Here is a 25,429-nt window from a genome sequence, read left to right on the forward strand (position 1 = left end):
AGGAAGCCTCCCAACCTTTTCTGGTTTTCTTACATTCTCTAAGACTTAGGTGCAGAGAGGATTCAGGAGGGAAGTTCAGTTCCATCTTGGATTCTTGGCATACAGGAACACAGATAAAAATAAGTCAGATTCTATTGACCTTCTAAATATTAGCCCACTTTTTTCTCAGGTTAAGCTCTTTCTACAATGTGCTGCATTTTATTGCAAACTAAACAGTGGCTGACTTTATTTTTCTGGGCTCCAAAATCACTGCAGATGGTGATTGCAGCCATGAAATTAAAAGACGCCTACACCTTAGAAGCAAAGTTATGACCAACCTAGACAGCATATTAAAAAGCAGAGACATTACTTGGTCAACAAAGGTCCGTCTAGTCAAGGCTATGGTTTTTCCAGTGGTCATGTATGGATGTGAGAGTTGGACTATAAAGAAAGCTGAGCACAGAAGAATTGATGCTTTTGAACTGTGGTGTTGGAGAAGACTCTTGAGAGTCCCTGGGACTGCATGGAGATCCAACCAGTCCATCCTAAAGGAGATCAGTCCTGGGTGTTCATTGGAAGGACTGATGTTGAAGCTGAAACTCCAATACTTTGGCCACCTGATACGAACAGCTGACTCATTGGAAAAGACCCTGATGCTGGGAAAGATTGTGGGCAGGAGGAGAAGGGGACGACAGAGGATGACATGGTTGGGTGGCATCACCGACTCAATGGACATGGGTTTGTGTGGACTCCGGGAATTGGTGATGGACAGGGAGGCCTGGCGTGCTGCGGTTCATGGGGTCACAAAGAGTCGGACACGACTGAGTGACTGAATTGATTGATTTAAACTTTCCAAATTCCCCTAACTTGACTTTTATTTGGATAAGCAGGCCTAGGAAGAAATTTCCATAAAGGCCCTATTTACACTCAGCTACCTGTATATCTCCGGACTCCTTTGGCTCAGAAAATGCTAATGAATTGGGAGTGGAGAGGAAAGGAGACACATTCAAGTCTGTGTTTCAATAATCAGAAGAAACCTGCTGACCTTGTTTAACTGTGTAAGTGGTACATGTGTCTTCATATATATCTGCCAGTACCTTATCATGAATTAATTTTGGCTACTTACCAAATATTTCTATTACTCCTCCTGGATATTGTTAAGATCAGCAGTATTGGGCCAAGGGATGAAGTCAAACCGAGAGGCCTGATTAAAGAAATACCCCAACCTATCTCTGAAATCATACCAGAACCCTCTATGGCAGAACATAACCAGGAAGGACTCATAAATATGGCAAGATAGCCAGATTATGTAATCAATACAGGTCAACCATTTGTGGCACAGTGAAAGTGAAAGTGAAAGTCACTCGGTCGTGTCCAACTCTTTGTGACCCCATGGACTATGAGGCACTGAGTAGTAGAGAAAAATGAAGAGTGGATAAAGAAGAGGATATAAAGTTAGCCAGCAGAATTCCAACATATATTACCCAAGTTGTATATAAAGATAAAATACATATATAAAATACAAATAATATTATAGGTAGCTTTGTGTTCACTCATACAAATTCCACATTAACTAAATATTCTATATTGAAAAAAGGTTATTTTTCATAAGTAATAAACAGTTTTTTTTTTTTCCTGGCCCCACAGTGCAGCTTGCATTTTCCAACAAGGGATGGAACCTGTGCCCCCTGCAGTGGGAGTGAGAAGTCCTAACCACTGGACCACCAGGGAATTCCCTTTTTTCATATTTTTAAATTATAGTTTGGATAATTAAAGTACCCTGTCAAAATGCTCATAAAATGCAAAAGGGAAAAACATATAAAATGAAACAGATAAGTAAGAAAATAGCCAAGTATTATAAAACATGTATGTATATATATAAATTAAAATGCATCAATATATTCATGTAAATATAAAACATGGTAAAGATCAAATAAAAATGTAATCAGTGTTTGTCTGTGGAACTGTAAATACAGTGAACATTCCTCTTTACTTGCCTTGGGAAATTACAGTTTACAGCAGCTGTCTAATTTGGTCCATAAATTATGTAAGCACTTAGAGTACACAATTTATAGTCTCTACTTAATTAGGAAATTCATTATTAAAAACACATTATTTGTATATTCTTATAAAGCACTAATACTTATGCCAAACTTAAAACATGGGTCTATATGAGGCAGAGATTGTCACAACATTGTAAATCAACTATACTTCAATGAAAAAAAAGAAAAACCTATGTAGAGTTTGACTCTAATTTCTGTAAAAAAGAAAATCATAGGCCCAAAATGGAGTCACTTATGCTAGGCCATACCAGCAAACTAGGGCTTAATGTCTAACTGAATTGACAATTCAACCTCCTTCAGAAATACAGTCTTAATTGAAACAGTCAATCAATAACTTTCTCATTAGCACCAACAAGGTACTATGTTACATGGGCCCTCTCCATCCCCCAAAGGAAGATGAGGTAAATCAAATAATAAAACTCCCTTATCCCAGAAGGGAGAAGACCTACTCTGAAATAATAGTTTTCTCTGTTTATGACTTCCTCGTCCTGCCTTTGAAAAAATTTCCCTTTCTGTAGCCCTTTGGAGCTCCCTTCTACTTGCTAGGTGGGTGCTGCCTAATTCATGAATCATTCAATAAAACCAATTAGATTTTAAAATTTTCTCTTTTGAACTTTGGTTTTTAGCATTTCCTTAAATGAAAGTAACTAAATATGAATGCTTATTTTGAGTTACTAGTGTCCTCTCCATCTACAAAGACATTGAAAAGGAGAGACGCCATTTTGGTTACTTTCTAAAGTATGTGAGCCAGCAAATGGAGGACTCCATAGGAGCCTGAAAGTGAAAGTGATAGTGGCTCAGTCATGTCCGACTCTTTGTGATCCCATGAACTGTAGCCAGCCAGACTCCTTTGTCCATGGACTTCTCCAGGCAAGAATACTGGAGTGGGTTGCCATTTCTTTCTCCAGGGGAACTTCCTGACCCAGAGATTGAATTTGGATAGATTACTGTCTGAGTCACCAGGGAAGCTGAGAAATGAGCCAAATCAAACACCACAAAGTCCAATGCCTGCAAATGGTTTCCTACAAGCTCTGGCATTCTAGCAATTTCTTTTCCTCTTGCAGGGATCCCTGAGACTTGAGCCCCTGCATCAGAAAACTTGAGAATGCAGAAAATTCTACAGAGTGTTGTCTGAGGAAGAGATTGTTGCAGAGAGAAAGCCAATGTGGACTCCATGTTGGAAACTTTTCTTTGACTTGCTTTTATTATTATAATCATACTCAACGATTTGCCTGGAGGACTCTGCCCCTCTACTTGACTGTAAACTAAAGTGCCTTTGTTCAGCTCATGGAGAGATAGCTTGTCACTGCCCATCTGTGATTAGAAGAGATTCAGTCAGTTCAGTTCAGTAGCTCAGTCGTGTCCGACTCTTTGTGACCCCCCTGGACAGCAGCACTCCAGGCTTCCCTTCCATCACCAACTCCCAGAGCTTGCTCAAACTCATGGTCCATCAAGTTGGTGATGCCATCCAACCATCTCATCCTCTGCCATCCCCTTCTCTTTCTGCCTTCAATCTTTCCCAGCATCAGTGTCTTTTTCAATGAATCAGTTCTTTGCATCAGGTGGCCAAAGTATTGGAGTTTCAGCTTCAGTATCAGTCCTTCTAATGAATATTCAGGACTGACTTCCTTTAGGATTGACTAAAGCTGGAAGAGATTAACACGTCTTTCAAAGGCTGGACATTCTCTTGGAGATGTTTTATAAGACTGAAGACCTTTTATCTTTACTTCCCCACTGCATCTTCCTCTCTATTCTGACTTTTGACTTTAGTTCCTCATTCTTTCTTTCACTCTTATCTAGAAAAGAACCCGGCATCCAGACCCTAATAAAATGGTTATTTTGAGACACTAGACTGCCATTTTCTCTGTCTGCTGGTTCCCAGATTAAAGTCTCTTCCTTGCCTCAACACCTTGCCTCGGATTCATTGGCCTATCCTGCGGCGAGCAGAGTGAGCCTGGACTCCGTAGCAAGATCTGCAAAAGAACTCTTGAAAAGATGTCTGATGAAGGTCTGTGATTTTCGGGTGCATTTCGATTTCAAATGGAAACCAAAAGCAAAAGCACAGTACTGCAAGCTTGTTTCCCCAAAATGGATTTGAAGTATGGCAGCCATGTTTTCTAGCTCCTTTATCTCTTTGTGGTGTTTTTTTCAGACTGTATGGGCGGGAGAAGAGGAGCTGGGGGCAGGGCTGGTTGGCTTTCCTGGAGCCATACTGCCATCACGAGGAAGTAGTTTTAGAAAAGCCAAAATTCGGATTTCTCTGATGATCCAGTGGCTAAGATTCCATGCTCCCAATACAGAGAGCCAGGGTTCAATCCCTGGTTGAGGAACTAGATCCCACATGCCTCATCTAAAAGATCTTGAAGGCCACAACTTTAAAAAAAAAAAAAGGATCCCAAGTGCCACAAGAAAGATCAGCGATCCACTAACTCAGTGAGGATCCAAGAGCCCATGACTAAGACCCTGGCAGTCAAATAAATAAATAATATTTTTTTTAAAGAAAAAAAAATGTTAGTGTGAATTCCCATGAGATCTGGCCTTAAATAAATTTATGGCTAATTCCCAGGCTGAATGAGCCCTGACCAACCTGGGTCTCCTTTACTTGAAGTCTGAGGCTGTCTAGGAGCTCTGGACAAAGGGAGAATGTTGGTAGAGAAGCTTCTGCGTGAGGGGCCAGGACTGTGGCAGGGGGGTTTTGTTTCCTCCCATTGTGAGCAGTACTAGAGGAAATGGAATTAAGTCTTCTCAAGGACTTAAGAGGACTACTTCAGTCAGTTGAGTTGCTCAGTCGGTCTGACTCTTTGTGACCCCATGGACTGCAGCATGCCAGGCCTCCCTGTCCATCGCCAACTCCCAGAGTTTACTCAAACTCATGTCCATTGAGTCGGTGATGCCATCCAACCACCTCATCCTCTGTCGTCCCCTTCTCCTCCTGTCTTCAATCTTTCCCAGCATCAGGGTCTTTTCTAAGGAATCAGTTCTTCGCATCAGGTGGCCAAAGTACTGGAGTTTCAGCTTTAGCATCAGTCCTTCCAATGATTATTCAAGACTGATTTCCTTTAGGATGGACTGGTTGGATCTCCTTGCAGTCAAGGGACTCTCAAGAGTCTTCTCCAACACCAGAGTTCAAAAGCATCAATTCTATGGTGATCAGCTTTCTTTATGTCCAACTCTCACATCCATACAAGACTACTGGAAAAACCACAGCTTTGACTACTTAGTGTAGCTGAACCAAATGAAATGCAACCTATCTGAGAACAATAGGTCCTTTTCCCTCTACAATGCCAGCCACCTTAAAGGAAAGCTCAATAGTGTCTTTTTCCTACACTCTCATCTACTATTTGAAATGACTGTGTGATTACTTTGGAAAGGCATCGTCTATGGAGGAAGGGTAGTATGGTCATGTGAAAGGTTAACCAATGCACATAAATTGCCCTCGGACAAATTAAACCAATTGACAATGCTTCTCAGCTCATAGGAGCTTGTAGAATGGGGTTAGTCACTCAGTCGTGTCCAACTCTTGCCACTCCATGGACTGTAGCCCTCCAGGCTCCTCTTCCATGGAATTCTCCAGGCAAGAATATTGAAGTGGGTAGCTGTTCCTTTCTCCAGGGGATCTTCCAGACCCAGGGCTCAAACCCAGGTCTTCCGTATTGCTGGCAGATTCTTTACCATCTGAGGCACCAGGGAAGCCCTATAGGAGCTTGAGAAGTGAGCCAAATCAAAAACCACGTCTAATGCCTGCAAATGGCATACTTCAAGCTATGAGGTTCCAGCGATTTCTTTTCCTCTTACAGGGATCCCTGAGAATTGAGCCTTGTATCAGAAAACCTGAAAATGAGAAAAATCCTACAGAGTGTTGACTGAGGAAGAGATCTGCAAAGCTTTGGTCTAGTGGAAAGAGAACTCTTGAAAAGATACCTGATGAGGGTTGGTGATTTTCGGGTGCATTTCGATTTTAAATGGAAAAGTGAAAGTGAAGTGGCTCAGTCATGTCCTACTCTTGGCAACCCCATGGACTGTAGCCTACCAGGGTCCTCCATTCATGGGATTTTTCCAGGCAAGAATACTGGAGTGGGTTGCCATTTCCTTCTCCAGGAAATCTTTCTGACCCAGGGATTGAACCTGGGCCTCCCGCACTGTAGACAGAAGCTTTACTGTCCAAGCCACCGGTGGAAGTCCTTTAAGTGGAAACCGAAAGCAAAAATTACTGCAAGCCTGTTTCCTCAAAATGGATTTGAAACATGGCAGCCACATTTGCTAGCTCCTTTATCTCTAGGTGGTGTTTTTTTTCAGACTGGAGAGGCGGGAGAAGAGGAGCTGGGGGCAGGGCTGGTTGGCTTTCCTGGAGCCATACTGCCATCATGAGGAAGTAGTTTTAGAAAAGGCAAAATTTGGACTTCTCTGGTGGCCCGGTGGCTAAGACTCCATGATCCTAATGCAGGGGGCCCGGGTTCAACCTCTGGCTGAGGAAAGGGATCCCATGTGCCTCAAATAAAAGATCTTGCATGCAGCAACTAAAAAAGAAAGAAAGAAAACATCCAGCATGCCATAATGAACATCAGAGATCCCTAACAACAAAGATCTGAGATCTCAAATAAATAAATAAATATTTGAAAAAAGGAAAATACACAATTGTTAGTGTGAATCCCCCTGAGATCTAGCCTTTAAGAAATGTAAGGCTAATTCCCAGGATAAATGGGCCCTGACCAAGCTGCGTCTCCTTTACTTGAACTCTGAGACTGTCTATGAGTTCTGGACAAAGGAAGAATTTTGGTAGAGAAGCTTCTAGGTGAGGGGCCAGGACTGTGGCGGGGGTGGGGGCTGGGGGGCAGAACTAGAAGAAATCATTTAGAGTCTATGCAGACCTTGTGCATCTGTCTCCTGCCTCTTACAGAATGAAACAGTTGGGCTGACACAAATTGTCTCTGTACTCTGGGGCCTAGGCACCCTGTATCAGCAGGGTCAGAGTTGGGGTCTGGGATGGGAATCTCAGTCTATGTCACATCTAACAGCAGCTGGTCTGTGATCTGGAGTTCTCAGGGATACCCAAATGGTTGGTACACTCATTGCCTGGAGCAGGGATGGTCACGCTGCCACGCCAAGCCGATGAATTCTAGAACATTAGTAGGAGTGCCGATGTAACAACCATATGGGAACCAAGAATGGAGAAGAAGAAGACCTGGAGTTATCTTCTGAGCCCAGGAGGTTGTGACTTTGCAGCTTTTCTCTAGGGCTTACTGTGAAGTTCTACTCCTTAAAGCAACCCAGTCATCAGGAACAGAGATGAGTTCCTAAGTGGTTAGCTTTTACCTAAGGAAGATTAGACCTTTGGGGTTTGGGACCTAATCATTCATTCATTTTAGCTAGTATTATTCTCTGAGCCTGCTTCTTAGCCTTTCACTGATGAAAATTCTTTGTAGGCTTCACAAGATATCCTCTTCAGAAAACCGAGTACATCAGGACTCCTGAACTTTCGCCTGTTTTAGTGCCACTCACTCTTCTGTACCTGATATGATCTCAGGATATAATCCCTTAGAGAAAGGCCGAGCAGTCCATGGAAACAAGCTTTGTATCTTTATCTTCTTTCTCCTGCTCTTCCTTCTAAATCTGTTTTATTTGAATGTTCCCATGTATAGCTCTCATGGGGTTGTTGGTGTAAGAATATCCTTATGAGGATACCTTAGTATAAGGATACTTATATAAGGATACCTTAGTATAAGGATATCCTTGGGTTTTGGGTTGTTTTCCTTCTGTCATACATTTCTGAGTCCTTTTATCACAAGGGCATCTCACATGTCAGTAAATATTCTTCAGATCATTGGATTTTGTATTACTTAGAAGTTTGCCCAAAGATATTTGTTTTGTTTACCGCAAAAACTGACCTTTTTCATTCCTATTTGTGGATAGAACTATGCAGATTTTTCTAAAAGAAATGAAATCTTACACGGAAGGTTATCTTAAAGCCTGAGGGCTATATCTTGGGTTTTTTTATTTCAAATGTGACCCAGGCTTGTTAGTATTTCAAAGATTCAGACATATATAAAGTTAAAACTTGATGGTATAACCTTAGAAAAATTACTCGAGAAAGGTAGACACAATGAACAGTTTGCTTAGAGTTCTTCCTTTGTGCATATTCACTCTTTAGAATCCATATATATTTATGTATTCAACTTTGAGTAATAATGCATGTGATAAGCAGAGACTTTACTTTTCCCTTTCTCTTTTTTTATATTAACAAGCTAGGATGATTTGATTCTGAAGATAATTTGCTTTAATCCCTAATCAAAGGTATGAGATATCTTGCCTGATCAGGACATAGAGAATGGAATTCAGTCTTCTCAAGGACTTAAGACTGTCTAGTGTAACTGAACCAAGTGAGATCCAACCTGAGAACAATGGGTCTTTTCCCTCTGCAATGTCAGCCGTTGTAAAGGAAAGCTCAATGAATCTACTTTCCCTACACTCTCATCTCCTATTTGGAATGTGGCTGTGTGATCAATTTTGGAAGGCATACTATCTGGAGGAAGGGTATGGCCATGTGAAATATGCACATAAATTGTGCTCAGACAAGTTAAATCAATTGACAATGCTTCCCAGCTCATAGGAGCTTGTCTGTTTCTACAAATAATCAGACACTGGGCAATATTGATGGCTTCAGTTTCAGTGGCTCGCTCAGGATGTATTAATTGGGAGATGGAGATGGTTGACAACTTCTTGAACCATAACTTACTTGGGTAATGGTGAATTTGAGAACCTCTGCCAACAGATTTTTCTGTTCCATGGCCTTTTTCTTCTGGGAAGGTTGAGCCCTGTTCTCTTTTCTCCTTTCCTGCTAAATTGTTTTCTTTTAGCTTTCCATTTAATAGCCAATGATCTGTAATGGACGTCAATCGTTGAAGGGCAGTAATCATTGACAATAGTTGTTCTTAGTATCTAGTTTTTGCTATTTTCACTGTAACTGAAATACTGAAATTCAGGTAGAAGGTATTTCCTTAATCTTCTATCCAGTCTTTGTCCATTGGCTTCTGTTAAGGATAGCTGGGGTGAAGTGAACACAGTACTTTTGAGCCCAAGGAATTCCAGAGCTGAGGCCACTACTTGTGTTGCTCACGATTCTCTCTCTATACACTTGTCTACTCTACTCAAGCATGTGGCTAAGTCAAAGTGTTGATCTCCAGCACATCTGGTCCAGGCTTTCTCTCTTGCTCTGTTTCAGCAGAAATCATTTCAGGAGGTCAGGAGTCACCTCCCACCTTCATAAGGCACCAGGGGTCACTGAGGCATGCTCTGCCAAATGTCTTCAAGACTCTCCTGAGAGCTAATGACACTTTGTCGTTGATCAATTACACTTCTCAACTCAAATACACTCTTCAAAATATCCCTTATGATAAACAGTGAGGTTTTTCTCCCTGCACTCTGAGCTCTGACACCACTGCCAAATAGTGCCAAGGTCCCAGTGTGCCGAAGTATTGTTTCCCAGACTGTCTCCCTCATGCTCAAGGGACACAAAGAGGAGGCAAAATATCATAAATTCTGCACTGGGTTTTAAACCACTTCCTGTAGTGCTGCCTGCACTGGGAGAGGCTCCACCCCGACTTCCTGTGCCTGGATTTCCTGGCAGCTGCCTGTTCGGTAGCCAGCTTTTACAATTATTCTTGCCTTTGTCAATGTATCCGGGAAGGCCTCTGAGATGAAGGCAAGGATGCAAAGCTTGGAGTTAGAATATGCTCAACCTCCCACAGGTCCAACAGTCTTCAACTTCTGGGTTTCCTGGGAGAAAATAGTGATGGGCTTAGAGCTCCACCAAATGATTTCCTCGTGATGGCAGTAGCGCTCCAGAAATGTCAACCAGCCCTGCCCCGAGGCCCTCTTCTCCCGCCCGTCTAGTCTGAAAAAAAAAAATCAAAAGGCAAAGGCAGCAGGAAGCAAAGCTGTCTCACACACTGCCCAGTTTGCTCACCCTACAGTGGTTTTGCTTTCCATTTCCATCTATAATCAAACTGAAGCCTAAACTACTCCTCAGTATCAGGCACCTTCTCCATAAAGCACTCGCTTTGCACCAGATGTCAGCTTCACAGTTCAGCTCGTCTTCACTCAGCATTAGTTCTCCAGCATTTTATCCCAATTATCAAGTTCAGGACAAGTCTCAGAATACCAGGACTAAATGGAAGAAAATGCTGGAAGTTCCAAGCCTGGAGGAGACTGTCTAGTCACCTGTCCTCAAGGGCCTCCCAGGGAGAGTCTCCATCCATTTTCTGGGACACACTAATACTTTTATGTTTGGTGGAAGGCTGTTTTTTGACTCAGCTCCTGAGATTCTTTCTTTAAGGCCTAAGGTAACTCTTACTGGTTAATGGCACATCCAACATGGGATACCATATGTACCCCTATATTCATTTTTAAATTTAAAATGTATATTGATTATTTTTCACATGTTTCTATCACTTCTATGGCAGAAGCTAATTTTTGCTTCTCTAGGTTACCATAGATAGAAGATGATTTGTTTCCAGTGAATCTTGGGGACATATTATTGGAACTTAAGATTTCAATGCATGCCTGTCTATATTTTGAATTTTCATGTCATTTCCAACATCTGCTTTTCAGGTAGAAGTACTATATTTTATTTTATGTACATTTTTGATGATATTTTTCATGCATATTTGTTCAGGAATCTGTTTTTACACACATTGACATAAATTATATAATTCGGCCAAAAGAAATGAATTTATTTGGTGAGTATGACTATATGTGCACATGTGAGTTTTTAGAAATTGTGTTTGATATTATTGAATCTAATTTTGTCCTATATTTCTAACACAATAATTATTGTACATGGGCCCATATCCTTTATATTTTACTATGAGAATGGCTTTATTTTCCCATGCTACTAAGGTGATATGCATCACTTTACAATATTCAAAACTAAAAAGTTTATACATTAGAAATGAATAAATGTTCATAATTCTACTTTTTATACGTAGTAACTAGAATTTTAAAATTTTATGACCCTTCTTTCCCTTGCAGATATACTATTAATAGCTTTTATTCATAAAATAAATTTATACTTAATATATGTTTTTATATCTTTCTTTGGTTACATACTGCATAATGAACATCTTGCCAAAATCTTATATTCTTGGGGTTTGTTCCTAGATATTAAACAAACAACTCTATTTGTTTCATTAATTTATCATAGTTATTTTTGAAAAATCCCTATACTTCATATGTATCATAATGAAAACATGTTATTTAAAAATTGCATTTCACTCATGCATGACTGAAATAAATTTATTATATATTTCTCTATAGATGTATACAAGCTGCCTAAAATATCTCTCAAGAATCTAATTCATATATATCAATGTGATCTACTTGGCAAAATTTATCTCATAATTTTCTGAGCCCCTTGGATGCACCCTGGTTTCCCCTCTGTCTGGTGTTTATCATTTTGATATTTCTTTCATCCACATTCTGGGAATTTCTTTTTCCTATCTCCTCTATGAGATTTCCAATTTCCTGAAACCCACATTTTCCCTTTTAATTGTAAAACTTTTTGAAAATGCAGGCTCAAGTAACTTTTTGAAAAAAGGTTTATGGCAAGTAAATTTTTACAATTTTGCAAATCTAAGGATATCTTTATCCTTATATTTCATTGAAAGTTTGGTTGTGTATAGAATTCTAGGTTGGAAATAATTTTTCCTCAGTATTTTGAAGACATTGTTTCATTGAATTCTAGTTTCCAGTGTTGATGTTCAGAAGTTCAAAGTCATTCTGATTCTCTGTATTTATAGGTGATAAGATTTCCCTATTACTGGTGTGGTAAAATTTCATAATAATATGTCCTCAGATAGGTTTCTTTTTACCCACTATGTTGGCAACTTAGTGTCCCCTTTCAACCTGGTATATAGTAGTTCACATTTCTGTGAACTTGCTGGGAACTCCTATTATTTGGATAATAAATCACATTTACTGATGCACTCTAATTTTTGTAGTGTTCTTCCCTTTTTCAATTTTTAAAATTACAAGTATGGTCTTTTTCCAACCTCTTTGATGAGTTTAGTATTTCTGCTATGTTATTTTTAATTGTGTTTTTTTTCATTGTAACCTTATTTTTTTCATCATATCCTTTCTATCATAGCTGAAATATTATCTCTTGCCTGTTTGAAGATATTGATAATAATTATTTTTTAAAGTTCTCTTCTCCCTTAAAGTTGATCTTCTCCAATATAGTTCTTCTATATTTGGGTCTATATCCGTTACCATTAGGATTCTCCTTAGAGATTAAAAGAGGCAATATGGTTTTCTTTTGATTATAGTGTTTGCTTGGTATATATTATCCCATCACTTTTATTTTTAACATGTCAATATCTTTATATTTAAAGTGGATTTCCTGCAGCCAAAACATACTCAGTTCTTACTTAAAGTAATACAATCTGAAAATTTCTGTCTCTTAAATACTTGCTTGGATCATTTATATTGAATGCAATTATTAATATGGCAGTAATAAAATATATCTTTTTTCTGGTTGCTTTCTATTAGTTCTTTTTTTTTTTCATCTTTCCTGAAATTCTAGTGGATCAGTTGAGCATTTTTTATGATTCTAGTTTTATTACTATTAGCTCATTACTTATACTTCTTTTTAAATTTGTATGTGGCTGTGTGTATGTGTGCTTACTTGCTCAGTCATGTCTGACTTTTTGCCACCCCAAGGATTGTAGCCCGCCAGGCTCCTGTGTCCATGGGATTCTCCAGGCAAGAACACTAGAGTGGGTCATCATTCCCTTCTCCAGGGAATCTTCCCGACTTAAGAATCAAACCAGGGTTTCCTGCATTAGCAGGTGGATTCTTTACCCTCTGAGCCCTCAGGGAAGCCCATATGTGGCTGATTTCAGGTTTAAAAAATATACATGCAATTAACCCCAGTTTGATTTCAAATAAATATATCGCATCTCATGTAGTTGAAGAACCTTATGACAATACGTTCTTGCTTCCTATCTTTTGTGCTGTGTTTATACCTCTAAAATAAGCTACTATTCTTCTAGCAGACAATCAAACATATTTGAAAACAATTAGAAATAAGGAAAAATGCCTTTCGTATTTACTTTCATTTTAACCATTTCTATAGATCTCTAATTCTTTGTGTCAATCCTGTGTGTCTGACACCACATTCCTTCTGCCAGAAGAGTTTTCTTTAATATTTACTGTAGTGAAGGTCTGCTAATAATGAATTCTCTTAGATTTTGTCTGAAAAAGCATTTCTCCTTATTTTGAAAGACATTGTTGATGGTATAAACTTCTGGGTTGATCATTTTATCTTTGTTTTGTCTTCAGCACTGTTAAGATGCCAGTCTGTTTCCTTGTAGCTTGCATAATGCTTGTCCAGTCTTCTATAAACCTTATCTTTGCTCCTCTCCACGGATCCTCTGAATTTTCTCTTGCTCCTAGGTTTCAGGAGTTTGAGCACTGCTGTGTCTTTGTATGTGTTTTTAACCACTTGAAGTTTTCACCCCACAACTTCCTGTGCCAGGACTTCCTTGTGGCAGATGGCTTAGTCCAGCCAGTCCCACTGGCCAGCTCCTACACCTGGACCTCTCCTTTGTCATAGCAGCATTAGGCCTTTGGCCAGAGCTCCTATAGTAATCCAGAGAAGACAGGGAGGCCTAATTTAAGACCAGGGCTCACGTATCCCTTCCAATGAATGGATCTTTCGAAAGTGAAAGTCATCGCGGAAACAAAACAAAACTGGAGTTGGTAGATTAGATATTAACTTATTTCCGCACGATGGCAGTAGAGCACTGTCTATGCCAGCAAGTGTTGTCCTCCCTGCCCCCCAGCCCTCTTCACCCGCCCATCCCGTCAGAAAAAACACTACCTAGAGGCAAAGTCACCAGGCAATATGGCTGCCTAGTATCTTGCCCAGTTTGAGAAAACCTGCTCACTGCTGTACTTATGCTTTGATTTTCATCTGAAAAATGAGGCCTAAAACTACCCACTCTAATCAGGCATCTTCTCTTTGCAAGAATTCAATTTCCATTAGGCCTAGTCTTCACAGTTCTGTTTGTATTCACTCAGCATTTCATCCCCAGCCTGTTCCCAAGTCATCAAGTTGTCTACTTCTGTGGGTAAGTCTCAGGGATCCAGGCCTAAACAGAAAAACAAAATGCTGAAGATTCATCCAGGAGGGCATCTCTACACATCCATGTGTCCTTGCCTGGCTTATCTCTACACCTCTCAAGGGATGTCCCAACATTTTCTAGGTAAAGACTTAGGCTCTATGTGTTGAATTGTCATCAGACATTTGACAGGGACCCCAAGAAGAGGGTCCACGTAGCTCTCCTCATTATATGCCATACAATGACCCACATCAGAGGTTACTTTCTCATGTCATTAAATGGCCTCCAATTACTTTTCTAATAGGGTATAGGTATGTGTGTGTTACCATTTGTCTCTTAGAGATCAGTTTTAAAACCATTTCCTCACTAATAAGATGTGCTTGCCAAGGATTCAGAAATAATCATGTGCTGATCAAGAGTAAAGACCTGCCACAAAACTTATGACCACTCATAACCTTTTGGATTATATCTTTCCACTCCTCTCAATACACGGAATTCTACATTTGGGTTCAAACACAACAATAATTTATATTAAAACTGTATGTTAGTACATTATGGTTTCCATAGAAATTTTCACTCTTGATTCCCAGGCATTTTAAGATTTATATAAAATTTGCAAGTCTTCATTTTAGTAAATAGTTTATGAAAATGCTTTTTATCACCCTATTTATCATATATTGAATATATAATATATATAAGGTATCTGTTATATGCATATGTATACATGTACATACTTGTTTCTGCTTAATTATAATTTTATTTATATTGGGTGTAGTTTTACACAAAGTCTTCTGGATAACCTTATATAAATTATTAATGTCTTATCAATATATATTTCACCCAGCTTGAAATTTTTTTACATTTTATTCTAGAAAGAGGTCTCTCTTTCAGGCAATTAAAAGAGTGACGCCTAACGGTTGGTAACCTGTTCATATTTTATTAATAAAGCCCAAAACAAATGGCACCTCAGTCAAAAGTAGAAATAACTTTTAACCTATCTTTGTCATATGTTCTTACATATTTCCTGTGCACATATATTTTTTAGCCTAAAATCCTAGTTCCTTTGTACCTCAAGTGTTCAAACATGTTTTCTTCGCTGATTATAGTTTCAGTTCTTTGCAAACATCATAAAATGTTCCCTGGAATACTTCCTATTTCTAAAGGTGCCTCCCATTTTTTTGCATTTCTTAGATTTAAGCATTCTTGTTTACAAAATTACCAGGTACATTAGCCATTCTTAAAGTGCAGTGAGGGCATAAGTAATGCCCATTCAAGCAGATAATTACTTTCAAAATATTGGTGTGTCAAATGTCTTGTTTTTTGCGATCAGTTAGAGATATAAATACATTAGTTATCAAATGGCCACCAAATAAGTTATGTTAATCATTTCTTCTGTACGTATCTGTTCTGAATTTGTTCTCAAATTACAAATGTATTATTGGCTTCTTGAAAAACACAGTCTATCAAGAACAAATACAAACACTTTATCCAAAAATCCTTCTTTCCCAAGGGAACCACTATTAGCAAATTGATAAGTAATGATGGTTTAAATTTAATAAAAGTGATATAAAACTATTTTCAACAGCTAAATAGATTTAGTCTACATGTCATCATTATACTCCTTATATTCCTCAGCACAACACTAAACACACACACAAAAAGAAATTTCCTTTTTTTTCTTCAAACCCATCTTGGTCACTCTATACATGGAGTTTGGTGCCATGAATTTTTGAGTAAGCAGTGGACAGTGCGCAATTGCCAACAGCATTAACTATTCATAAGCAATATGATAGTTTTTCATGGTTAAATTTCATAGTATCCCTTTATTATTGATCAAATCATAAGAATAACATGCATCTAGAAAAAACTCAGTAATTTGACCAAATATAAAGCAGTAAAGAAATGATACTCTAAGTCACAGGAACTCAATAGATATACCATTGATATCTAAGCTATTGCATTTTGCTTTTATATTACATTTATTATATAATTATACATGTGTGGGCACCTGTGTAATGGCTTTCATGGTTTGCTGTATGGATTTTGACTTACATGATGCAGGTGCAATATCCTTGAAGTTTGAGTTCCTTCCTTCTATCATTTTCTTAGGTCTTATATCATAAAAGCCTCTTTATATGACATTAAATATGCTTCAGAAAACCAGATTTTCTATTAAGCGCAATTTAGAAATGCCATTCTGCTGGCATAATAATTAAGAGTGAGGTCTTTAAATCTTGCATATACATAGACCTGTGCACATATCTATAAGAAAAATAGATCTTGTAACACAGTCTTTTCTTAATTGCATATTGGGATAATGTTCATTTCTTTTTTAAACAATTTCAAATGCAAGCTTTTCTTGCTTTCAACACTTCAAGACTTCAGACAAGCAGAAAGTTAAAACGTGAAGGTAAGCCATGGAAAACATCACTTTACAAAGTTAGACACTGTCTGTTGTTTGGTTGCACACTTTCCAGATACTTCCCTTGTGCCTATTCACTTTTTAAAATGCATGTGTTTATGTGTTCAACTTGAATTAATCATGCATGTAATAAGTAGAAAAAGATAAGCTTTTTCTTTTCATTTTCTTGTATTAGCCACATAGGATGGTTTGATCCTGAAGTTTCAGTACTTTGCTTTTTGCCCCTCAATCAAAGGTTTGGACATCTCTCCTGAGAAGGACTAAAGAGAACGGATTTCAATTTTTCCAAAGGTTAATGAAGATTGCCTGCGCTAGCTGAACTTGCTGTAGCTGAACCTAGAAAATGGACCTTTTGCCCCTCCCATTCTGATAAAGGAAACCTTCATGATCACCCTTGGCCCTACCTTTCTGCTTCGCTGTGAGAGTGTGGCTGTGTGATTACTTTTGAGAGGCAGAGTCTCTGTACAAAGGGTATTCTCCTGTGAAAGATAACCAATTGACCAGTTGGTCAATGCTGACCATTTGACCTCCAAACAGTTGGATCAACTGACAATACATCTCACCTGGTTAGGAGGCTGTCCAATTCTATTATACAAATCACTACACAAACTGGGTGATACTGTTTTATTTTCAGTGGTTTGCTCAGGGTTATAAGGAGGAGTGAAGAGTATGATAAGAGCACAAGTGGGATTGCAATGTACTCTGGTACTGGTCAATCTGAAAATCTCTACTAGTAAGACTGTTGTGTTGCATGGCCTTTTATTGTCTGGAAAGTGTCTGCTCTTTCCTTTGCCACCTTTCCTACTAGATGGGTTTTTTGTTGTTGTTAACTTTTCATCCTGAAGCAGCTTTTGATCTGAGATGAGTGCCAATGGTTGAGCAGTAGTTAGGGTTGGCAAGAGTTCCAATCTACTGCTGGGTCATGGTGTCACGCTTGAATTCCTGACACTCAGAAAGGTGCTGTTGTTTTAGGCTTCCATCCACTTCCTGGCCAAATACAGTCTCTTAATGTATACCAAAATCTGTGAACTGAAAATTCTTGAGCATGAAGAATTCCAGGTCTAGGGAATTCTGTCACACTCAACTCTAACTGCAGATATGGGTCATTGTCTTCATACATCTAGCTTCCTTAGTCTCGCATATGAACAAGTCAGATTTACAGAATTCAGGCAGCTTAGTTCATCTGATACAAGCTTTCTTTGTTATCCGCTTAGCTGAAGTAGGGTGAAGAGGTCAAAGGTCACATTACATCTTCATAGGGTACTTGACCATTGGGGTATGCTTTCTTAAATGTCTCCATATCTTCCTTGACAGCCCTTAACCAAGAACAGCTTCAAGAACATCTAGACCCAATGTTTCAGATTCAAAGTGAAGAAGGCCCAGCTCAGGGCCAGCATCCTCTCAACCTTGCAAAAGGCAAGCTTATCAACTTCTAGGTCTCACAGGAGTTCTAACAACTTTGGGTTCTGTCAGACTACTTCCTCTTGGTGGCAGTATTGCTCTGGAAAAGCCAATTAACCCAGCCCGCCTCCACCCACCCTAGGCCTATTCCCGCCTAATCAATCTGAGCCACCAGGAGACAAAGAAGTCAGGAAACAAAGCTGCCTTGCTAGTGCCCTGTGTGGGGGAAATTTGCTCAAACAGACCTATTTTTGCTCCTAGTTTCCCTCATAAATCAATTGCTCCTAGTTTCCCTCATAAATCAAACTGAGGCCTAAACCACCTATCCTCATCAGCCATGTTTTCAAGAATTTCATTTCTATTCTACCAAACCCTTCCCCTGCCTTGATCCCCAACATTGTCCCTTGTTATTTACTTTAACTGGCAGTCTTAGGGATCCAGGGCTAAGAGAGAAAAGAAAATGATGGAAATAAGGCCCTGGAGAAGAACAAACCTAGGCACTAGGCCACGTGGCTCTTCACTGGATCTCACTGCCAGGTTCCTTGGGAGTTCTAAATTTTCTGAGTGGGCACTAGGCCTGGTGTTGAGTGGGAAGCAGCTATTTGACTGGAACTCTAAGAGGAGGATCCAGATAGCTCTCCAATCTGAATTCCATACACTGTCCCACTTGAAATGACATGGATACTTGAACGTATATAAATTCCAATCAGAAGGGACAGGATTTTGTTTCACGGTTTCATCATTTAATACCGGAACACAACCACATTCCCATGCATGTGATTATGACCTTCACTGACTTCCTGTGACTTTATTATTATGTATATGTACGCCATTAATTAAGTCTTAGGTATCAGTCTCCTTTATTTTCTTATAAGCAACCAACACTTGGTGCTTGCAAAGCATTCAGAAAATAACCATGTGCTGATCAAGAGTAAACATGCTGTCAGAAAATCTGTATTAAACACTGATAATCTTTTGCACATTTACTTCCATTATTTCAACACACACACACAGTTTTATATTTATGGTAATAACTTAACAATAAATTGACCTTAAATTGGTTTTATATATGCATCCTGTTTTAGATCTCAAATTTTCACTTCTGTTTCCTGGGTAGTTTGAAATTATCATGGAACATCTGCAAGACTTGGATTTCAGACAATAAAACAGTTGCAAAGAACTACTTGACTGATCCATTAATTAAAGAATATTAGTCAGGTTCTCACTTAATCTTTTTTAAATTCATCCACAGAACCTAAAATACTGATAATGCTACCACTCAGGAATTTTGATTTTGAGATTTGCCTTACCTAATCATTAATACTATGACATACATGTACATGCTTTTTATCTCTAAAACTAATATTGGAACAGACACTAGATATTCATGAGCCAGAACATTAAGGTTTCTTTTTAAACACTTCTCAAAATTTACACCCAATTTTTATCTTAAAAATTTCTTTAAAAATTATAAAGAAAGAAAACAGAACTCAATTAACTGAAGATTGAAATTGGTATCTCTCAAATTCCACCCAGATGTGTATCCTAAGACTTTAAGGAGATGCACTCACACCCTTTACATGCAGCTGTAATCTTTCATTAATACCTTATGTTATTTATATGTCACCTGAGAATTTCAAGTTGAAAAGCATACTCACTACAACACTGACCATCATTTTAAATATGTAGCTTTTAAAAATGCTTATATATATGTAAAAGTATATACATATACTTAAATACATGTTTACACATATATATACAGACACACAAATATACAAATATACACACAGGTCTGCTTCTCTCTAAATAGAATTGGACACATATTGTAGGATGTAGTTTTACACAATCTTCAGCACTTCCTTATATCATTTGCATATCTGCATATCAATATATTTTTGTGTGCTTCAAAATGTTTTATAAAGTACTCTAGAAGACTTTCCTATTTTAAGAAATTATAAAAGTTATATCTACTGCTGGCAAAGTATTCAAATTTTGAGAAATTATAAAGCTGAAAACAATCGGTACCTCAATCAGAATAACCACTTTTAAAACATCTTTGCCATGCATTCTTCTCTCTTCACTTTGCACATACAGGTACTTAAAAAACAATGTTCAAATTCCCTCTACTTTGAGCATTAAAACAAGTATTTTTTTTTTTACTTTCCAGCCTGAATACTTTTTAAAACAGCATTAAATATTCTTCGGAATTCTGACATGTTTTAAAATTTTGCCACCTGTTTTCACATTTCTAGAAATAATCATGCTTCTTTACAATGTACCTGCTACAACAGCCATGTATGAAGAAGTGAAGCGAGGTCACAGGTAATGCCACCTCCGGCAGACAAGGACTTTTAAAACGTGGGTTCATCTTCAATCCTCTTCCCTTGTTTCTGCTTCCCATCTGTTTGTGTGAGGTCTGCTCTCAGAGCAGAAGTACTAACCCTTCTTGGCTTGGCTGGGTGGTTCCACTTTTCTTCAGGCTCCACCAGCTCCACCTGAGACCTCCAGCAACACACTGGGTCTTGCTCTAAGCCCCCAGGCATTGTCCTGTCCTCTGTGCTCTGATTCTGCTACCACAAGGGGCCCAGGTCCCAGAGCAAGGGGTACCACGTGCTCAGAAGGGCTGGGAGAGAAAAATACCCAGAGGCCTAAGACTTTGTCAGTGGCTCCCTCTGGTCCCGCCCACCCTGGGAGAATACCGAGACCCCACCCCACCACTTCCTGTGCCTGGACTTCCTGGCAGCTGCTGGCTGTCCTGCCTCCCCCAAGGCCAGCCCCTAGACCTGAACCCCACCTTAGCCCAGAGCTCCCAGCTGGCTTCTGGAGGAGGCTCTGAGCTCGGGCTGGGTGGCCAGCCCTTCAGTCTCTTCACAGAAGGGACCTTTCCAGACGAAAAGTCCTTTCAGAGGAAACCTTTGGGACTTCTCCCAGTGACTTCCTCACGATGGCAGTATTGCTCCAGAAATTCTATCTAACATTACACTTCCCACACCCCATGCCCTCTTCTCCCGCCTGTCTGGTATGAAAAAAAATGTGACCAAGAGAAACAGGCAGCAAGAAACATGGCTGCCTCGCTTCTTGCCCAGTTTTAAGAAACATGCTCACACTATTGTGATTCTGCTTTTGGTTTCCATCAGCATCGAACTGAGGCCTAAAGCTGCACTCTCCTCAGACAACTTTTTGGTTCAAGAACTCAGTTTCCACTTACGTAGTCTTTGCCGTTTTACCTTGTCTTCACTCAGCATTTTATCACCAGTGTTTTCTTGTTACCAAACTGTTTTGGGATATTAAGAGGCTAACCTCTGGGATCCAGGCCTAAGGGGGAACAGAAAATATTTGCACCTAAAGGCTTGAAGAAGAGCAAGTCTAGGCACTAGTTCACGTGGTTCTTGACCTGGCTCACCTCCCAGGTTCCCTGGGCGTCCTCGTCCATTTACTGGTTTGGGCGCTAGTACTTGTGGGTACTAAGACAGAGGTAACTATTTGTCTGGAAGCCTAAGATAAGTGTCTAGATAGTTCTCAAGACTGTATGATATACAGTGCCCAAGTGAAATGACACATATACTCAAATATGTACAAATTCCAGTTAGAGGGGACAGACATCATTTAGCCTCATGGTTTCATCATTTAACACTGGAACACTGCCACATTCCTACAGCATTAAAGGGCCTCAGTGGCTTCCTATGACTTTATTGTGTATATGTTTCACTGATTATATCTTAGGGGTCAGTCACATAGCATTTTCTCACATGTAAATACGACATGGTACTTGCAAAGGATTCAGAAAATAACCATGATCAAGAGTAAAGCACTGTTATAAACAGTACTCGTTAGTACCACTGATAAACATTTGGATTATGTTTTCAACATGCTTATACAAACTGCTTCCATATACTCATGCACTTATTTCAATAAACACATACATACATACATGTGTATTTAGCTTCAAAGGCAACAAACTTACATTAAAATGACGTACATTAATTTGTACGTCATAATTTGGATCATATTTTCATGAAAAATTTTCAAGACCTGATGTTTGGTAAAACACTGGCAAAGAGCTTCTCGATTGCCACATTCACCAAAAATATTCAGCTCTTAATGAAGAAACGTTCAGCTCATAAGACACTTATTTAACTATTGAAATTTAATGCCTATAGTGCCAACCCTCAAACACCATTACTTCAAGATCTACATTTTCTAGTCTTTATTATGCTAACATGATATATATATATTCTTAAAACAAATATTGAGTGACAATTATACACATATGCCTCAGAAAATATAGGATTTTCCCACTTCTCAAAAATTTAAACTGTATTTTTATTTAAAATTTAATCTTAATATTTTATTAGAAAATATAACAACAGATTACATTACTGTATAAATAAAGTTTGTGTCTACATCACTCTAACATTGTGATCCAGGTGTGTATTCTATCAAAGAGTCATGATGATGAAAGCAGTCACATTTTTTATAATCATCAATAATAGGTCATCAATGCTTATTTATTTACCTATTAAATATTAAGTCTTAGCAATTTTTCAAGATAATGACAAAGTTTCCAGGAAACAGAAGTGAAAATATGACAGAAATGATGATATATGAATATATTCCAATTTTTTTTTTTTTTGGCTGCACAGTGTGGCATGTGGGGTCTTAGTTTTCCAATCAAAGATTGAACCTGTGCTGCCTTCAGTGGAAGGGCAGAGCTCCAACCACTACACCACCAGGGAGGTCCCAATAAATTTCATTTTAGTATAGACTATTTTGTATGAAGCTAAATATCAATTTATACTTGTGTGTGTGTGTGTGTGTGTGTATACATACATACATATATATGTATATATATGGGGCTTCCCTGGTGGCTCAGACAGTAAAGCTTCTGCCTGCAATGAAGGAGACATGGGTTCAAACCCTGGGTCGGGAAGATCCCTGGAGAAGGAAATGGCAATCCACTCCAGTGTTCTTGTCTGGAAAATCCCATGGATGGAGGAGCCTGATGGTCTACAGCCCATGGAGTTGCAAAGAATCAGACACAACTGATCGATTTCACTTTCACTTTTCATATATATATATATATATATATACACATAAATATATATATATATACACACACATACACATAAACACACATTTCATACATGCATATATGGACACAGAGGGTGAAGTTTAATTGCATTCTTATCATAATAATCACTATGATTTAATATATAATTTTTACACATGTGTAAATACAGATGGTTATATGTGATGTAAAAATATTCATGTTTTTTCTTTAAACATAATTGGATGCATATTGAAGGTAGTTCTGACAAAATCATCATTATCTTATACAATTTCCATATTCTCACATACATATACATATTTAGAGAACTTGGAATTTCTTTATTCTCCTATAGGAAGAGACTTATTATCAAAGAGATTTACAAAATAAATATCTGTTGTAGACAAATTGTTCAAATTTTGAGAAGTCACAAGGTCAAAAATAATGGATATTCAATCCCAACAAGAATAAAGACTTAAAATGTCATTCTCACCTCTTACACAATATACTAATAACTTTTAAAAATAAAATGAAAATTCCTTCAGATTTCTGGTGTTCAAATATGTTTTCTGCATTTACTGAGGCTAGAATAATTTCCAGACTTCATCAAATATTCCTTGTAACATTAGTTATTTTATTAAAGAGAAGTCTCTTGAGTTTGGGATTTCTCAAAATTAGACATGGTTCTTAATAGTAAGTCCAGGTACAACAGACAATTTACAAAGAAGTGCAAGGAAGTCACAAGCCTAAGAACTTAAAAAATAAGTTGTCTCTTCAAGCCTCCTGTTGTGTATGTTCAGATCTGTCAGTACTCCTGAGATAAACACAGGAAGTTGTCATGAATAATTTTTCCTGCGCATATTTGTTCTGTACTTGCTATTGAATTACACTATAGTACAAACATTGTGAAGACTATTGCAGAATACACACATCTCTGAAAGACATATGGAAACACTTCATCCCAAATCAATCTATCCCAAGGGAACCACTATGGACAGCTTAATGGGTACATGTGTTCAAATGTTGTAGACAAGATGTACAACCATTCATTCATGAGAGCTGATATTACATAACGAAACAAATATAGCCTACTGTTCATCAATAAACTCCCCTATTTGCTCACACAGTGCTTGAAACACAAAACTTTCAACCACAAATAAACACATTGTTTTTTTCAGTTGTATCCTGATTATACCATAGGTGGCGTTTTTGTCATTGTTTCTTCACTCAGCATTGGATAATGGATACTCATAAATTTCCTTTGCTATTGATCAAATTCTAATGACAATATACACATCTGGAAAGAAATGATAAATTAATCAATTATAAAATAGGAAAGAGGGGAGATTCTCACTAACAAACTCAATTGACATGGCAATCTATTGCATTCTGTCCTTTTTTTCTATATGTATTGTATTTGTGTGCATGTGTGTGTATTTCTGTGCTTCTAGACAGAGGTTTTTAGCTATAAATTTTAACTGACATCATCTATATATGGGATTTTCTTGTGGTTAGAAATTTTTTTCCATACTTTTCTCACATCTTTAATAGCAAGGCTACTTCCAATTAAATATACCCAAGAACACTGGATTTTATATTAAGTAATAATTTGCCAAAAGCTTTTGTTTCCATGACCATTAAAGGCAGGACAGTTAATCGTTTCAGCATGTACATAGAAAGTGAAAGGGTTAGTCACTCAGTTGTGTCCGACTCTTTGTGACCCCATGGACTGTAACCCACCAGGCTCTTCTGTTCGTGGAATTCTCCAGGCAAGAATACTGGAGTAGGTTGCCATTTCCTTCTCCAGGGGATTTTCCCGATCCAGGGATTGAACCTGGGTTTCCTACATTATGTATAGACTCTTTACCAACTGAGCCACCAGGGAAGACCCATATACATAGAATTATGTCTATTTCTTTTTTATTTATTTACTTTTTGGCCTTGTGGCATGTAGGACCTTAGTTCCCCCAACCAGGGATCAAACCCGCACCCCTGCATTGGAAGTATAGAGTCTCAAACACTGGACCACCAGGGAAATCCTAACTATGTCTATTTCTATAGAAAAAATAGCATCTTACTGATCTTTTATAACTTGCTGTTTCATTAAATTTATAATAGGACCATTTATGTTTTGTTTTTTGTGAATTTCAAAAATAACCTGAGTTTGCTTTCAAACATTCAGTCTTTAAGAGAGGCATAATTAAAACATGTAGACTCTACCGTGTGTTCTTCCCCTCCCCCAGCTTTTTTGAGATATAATTGACATATAATCTACTTTGTGTTCTTGAGAGGTAGATCCTATTAGTAGTTTGCTTAGAAGTCTTCCAGATACTTTGCTTTGTGCATATTCATTCTTTACAAACTAAATGTGTTTATGGTTGTAGGTAATCATAAAATAGAG

At 38.3% G+C, this 25,429-nt stretch overlaps 1 long non-coding RNA gene across 1 annotated transcript in view; it reads right to left on the minus strand.

Moving 5' to 3' along the window:
• LOC133053043 (uncharacterized) overlaps window positions 1-20,610 on the minus strand; it is a 50,129-nt gene extending 29,519 nt beyond the window's left edge. Inside the window, exon 1 of the long non-coding RNA XR_009692084.1 lies at window positions 20,261-20,610. This is a non-coding gene — a long non-coding RNA (uncharacterized LOC133053043). The remainder of the gene's footprint in view (window positions 1-20,260) is intronic.
• Window positions 20,611-25,429: the final 4,819 nt, after the last annotated feature.

The sequence above is a fragment of the Dama dama genome, chromosome X (assembly GCF_033118175.1).
Source record: "Dama dama isolate Ldn47 chromosome X, ASM3311817v1, whole genome shotgun sequence".
In the NCBI taxonomy this organism is placed as follows: Eukaryota; Metazoa; Chordata; class Mammalia; order Artiodactyla; family Cervidae; genus Dama; species Dama dama.